Below are 4,697 nucleotides of genomic sequence, written 5' to 3'. Positions count from 1 at the left end.
TTCATTTTCCCGCTGGGGCGGCCCTGACTGTTTCAGGGTTTCAAGGTTTGTCTAAAGATCTGTAGTTCCAGTGAAGTTTGCAGATGTTGTGTGGATTTTCGATAGTTTTGGGAAGTTGGTTTGCAGCAGTTTCTTGCCCTTTCTCGGTGACATCCTCAAGTCTGATGATACTCTTATGAAGCTCTGCGTCCTGTAGCGTTTCGAGTTGGTGTGATTTCCTTCCCACTGCTTTCAGTTGATGCTTCTTGTCGTTCATTGCAAGTCCCGGTATGTTACGTCCAAGTCAACATGTTCTTTGATGGAGTCATTGGATGAGTCTCGTCATTCTAGAAAATCTCTGGTTGCCCACTATTGTCCAATTATTGTTGTGTTGTTCTGGTCGAATTTGTTGACCTCGTCATGTCTGTGCATTGTCACTCTGTACAACTGATTGTGGAGTTTACTGGATCCTCCAGAAATGCTTTACAACAATAGATATTCCCGCAAATTCCTTGCAGACAAACAACGTTAGGAGGGCATGCCAAGACCCAGCACATCAGGGAAAAATGTCTCGGAACGGAGAGCCTTTGACTACTCGGATTTATCAGAGAATATAAACCGAAAGCCACATTTAGAAAACAACTCACCAGAACATTGGACCCAATTCCCATCATGTACAATTCAAATATGGTCACACAATATTGTACGTAGTGAGAGCAAGGAACATTATACAGGACAGACAATTCACGACACGCATTCATGAAGATCTACTTGACACTAAACACCACTGTCAGGTGTCCTCAAGAGGTTGACTCATTACACTGAGTGTTGCTGATTCTGCGCCTGGAAGCTTGGATTGTATGACAGTCTGCAGCAATGGAGACATTGTTGCTGAAAAAATACAGCAGGTTAGGCAGCATCCAAGAAGCAGGAGAATGGACGTTTCTGGCATGAGCAAGTCATCAGGCACATGCCCAAAGCATCGATTCTCCTGCTCCTCAGATGCTGTCTGACCTGCTGTATTTTCCAGCACGGGACTCTAGACTCTGATGACCAGTATCTAAAGTCCTCATTTTCTCCTCCGTTTACAGCAGTTGTTGATTCCTTGAGTGAGGGATCAGTTGACATAACCAATGTAAACTTCGATTGCTGATATAACCAGGTCCGTAGGTCCGTAGCTCAAAAGAGTGTTTCTGTTGTTTCTCAGGTGCTGTTCCTGGCACGGCCTCTGGCACTGTAATTATTTTGGGTTTAATGTTAATTCTTACGAGTCGTGTTGAAGAACTGTCTGGGAAACAAGTCACCAGCGGTGTGGTTTACAAGCGCACTCACAGTAACCACAATGAAAAATATAACATACAAAACAATGAGGAAGACAGACGAAGGATAATAAAAATCATGGGTGACCTGATTTTCACTCCCCAGCTCCCCCAATTCCCACTTCCAGCTCCATTATAAACAAATTTTAGAGAGCCATAAGCATCAAAGTTGTCCATTGGAACGACTCAATTCTTTCCTTTGTTTTCGATTAGGCTATTTATTTCAGGGTTTTTTACTTTCCTTGGAAACCATCTCTTTCATTGTGAGCATTCGGAAAGGAAGCCATCCATCTTGTCAGGGAAAGAATATGATCCTAAACATGTTTGTGTCAGGCATGAGATTCCTCTGTCTCACACGTTTCTTCTACTTTCTCTCGATTTTAATAGTGTTCTTTCTTTTGACTTCTCCGACCAAAGTGCATGACCTCATAATCCCAACATGAAACTGCATCTGACAAGTTATTCCCCATTCATTCAACCCATCTGTATGCCTGTGCGAAATGCCACGTTCTCAACATAATATGCGCTCCCACGAGTGTGAATTGTCAGCACATTTGTGCACATTTCACTCGACCACTTGCTCCATGCTATTAATAGAGAGATAATGGAAGGCTTAAATATACTGAGACTTGCCAGACATCTGCTGTAAATACTTCTACATACTTGCTACCCTCTGAACGTGAGAACATCCTCCTCATCTGTGTCTTAGTGGGTAACACCTTCCCCTGAGATTAGAACCTCCAGTCCTGCACTATTCTGGATATAAACCAGAGAGGAACAAACGCTTAAAGTAAAGCATAATCTCATTGTCGTCTCTAAGGCCAGTTCTGAGTGCTCTTTTTTGACCTCTGATTGAACAAACTGCCCTGATTAGAACTTTAGTTTTGGCAATGACACATCTACTTCAAAGTTACTTCAGTGCCTGTGACGGAAGTGGTGCTGAAAGGCGCCGTAAAAATCCAAGAACATCTTTGTTACTCGACCATTGGTGTATTATTAATCTCTCTGCTCATGGAAATCGATCCTTCCCATCCAATCTATCTCTCATCATTGGGAGTTATCCCTGCAACTCCAGAAAACCCGTCTCAACAACTCGACATTTTCTCAGGTATGCTCAATTGCAGGAAACTTGTGTTCTGAACGAAAAACGGATCTGACTCAAAACTTTAGCTCTGTTCCTCTATCCACAGATAACAACAAACACGTGGTGTATATGTAGGTTTCACTGAGTTTATTTGATACAAGTTGTGTTTTCCATTAAACGTCTTCACTTTTCGTCCTTTGGTCAGTTGCCCTGGTCAGTGGCAGCAGTTCCTCCTGACCATCAACGCGCCCATCCACACCGCTTTCGCCCACATCATTATAAATATTCCCAAGAAATCTCCCATTAAACGTCTTTGCTCCAAACAAAACATTCCCAGAGTCGGGAATCTCTCCACAAAGTGAGATTCATTTATCTCTGAACATACTGCAAAGCAGAGGGTTGTGAAGAGATTCTTGGAAAATTTTGCCAATTGGCAGGTGGGGAAACTGTCTAGAAGCAAAGCAGAAATCCTAGTCCCGAGTTGTTTTTAATCTTTATATATTCCTTGGGAAGCGGATCCAGAGGCGAATGAACGATGAACTGTTCGACTGAGCAGAGACAGGTTCGAAATCTTTCCGTGGTTGTGGAGGCCAGTACTTTGACTCTGATGCTCTCCGGGCATGAACTGATCTGTGACATAGAAAAGATTGACGTCAGGACGTCAAATCTCATTTCAGCTCCGGGACAATGAGAAAAAGCGCTCACAGACAAGACACTGAAAGGCCGGAAGAGACACGGTCCCAGTTGGAGGAGAACTGGTGTCATGGTTGTGTCTTTAGAGGATGGGAGCAGACTATTCCCTTGTCTTCAGAATGAATTTCCAGGGATTTATTTTCGAAAGGTAAAGCTAATTAAGGAGTATTTTCCATGGGGGAGGAGCAGACTAAAGCTTGCATTTGGAGATCATTGACGCCGTTGGCTCATCAGTCTCTGTGGCGATGTTAGTCAGTGCGTTCGGCTCTTCCCTAACAGGTGCTGTTCTCCCACGACCCAGGAAGGGAGAGACAATCACACCATCCTTTTTTCTTTAGCTGCACAGTTCAGGGGTTTTACCGTGGTCAGGAATATGTTCGTCATGAGGCACGAAGGGAGTAGGTCCCGGTTTTCGGAGAGCTGGTTCCCGGTGACATGACTGTGTCGGCAAGGCGTGGGATCAGACTGTTCCCATTTTCCACAACGAATGCCCCAGGATTCATTTTGGAAACGTCAAACCAATGAGGGTAATTGTCATTCCCAGATGCTGCCAGACATGCTTAGTTTCTCCTGCAATCTCTGTCTTTGCTTCTAAATGAATGATAATTTGAAATATCGAGATTGATTACACAGACCAAACATATCCTGACATTTTACCCTGTCGAAGCTGTAGTGATTCAATTCAAACAAACCTAACAATGATTGCCGGTCCCTCAGCTCCACAGGGAGGGAGAACTTGAAACCAGTTTAGTAGCGTACTTCTGCAGGCGTGGCCAAGTGATTGAGGCGATGGGCGTTGATTCCACTGTGAGTTCTTCATGCATTAAGCATTTTGCTGACTGTGATTGAGAGTCGAGAGTGAACTAGAAGTGTGTTTGTTCTCTGCTTTTTTGTTTGAAATTCAAATCGCAGGATGAAGTAAAATGCATAACCCAGATAAGGAAGCTTGGGAAACTGCAACCATGATTGAAAAGGCAGAAACCTCGAAAGCATGAAAGACCTATATAGTCGAACACTTACAGTGCTGAATTCGTTTGAGCCTTTGAGCAAAGTACTGACAAATGAGGTAAGAACAGTTCAGGGGATTGTATTTGAATGTGCAGTCTTAGTGGGCAAAAGGGCATTTTCTGTGCTCGACGCATCCATGGCCAGCTGAGAAATACTGGCATTGAAGGAACAGGACATTGTTTGCAAAATGCCCCTCGGCAAGGAAGATGTCGAAGCTACATTCTGTCAGTCACCATAATTACTGGAAGATTTTAATTCGTAATAACTGGTACCGTGCTGAAAATGTGTTGCAGGCTAATGCCTGAAGAAGGGCTTATGCCCGAAACGTCGATTCTCCTGTTCCCTGAATGCTGCCTGACCTGCTGCGCTTTTCCAGCAACACATTTTCAGCTCTGATCGCCAGCATCTGCAGTCCTCACTTTCTCCTCAATAACTGGTACGGTGCCCATTGGTGGAATCAGTCTATACGATAATCAGGACATGAAACCGTGGTGCCTTATTGCTCTGCTGTGAGCAAGCCCTCGCAGCTTACATTCCCTGATTCTGCTTTTGAAATAAAGATCACTTTCTCAATGTGTCTGTATTTGTATCAAACAGCTCATTGATCTCGGGAC

Source organism: Chiloscyllium plagiosum, chromosome 8, assembly GCF_004010195.1.
Source record: "Chiloscyllium plagiosum isolate BGI_BamShark_2017 chromosome 8, ASM401019v2, whole genome shotgun sequence".
Classification (NCBI taxonomy): domain Eukaryota; kingdom Metazoa; phylum Chordata; class Chondrichthyes; order Orectolobiformes; family Hemiscylliidae; genus Chiloscyllium; species Chiloscyllium plagiosum.
Note: the sequence above shows the minus strand (reverse complement) of the source record.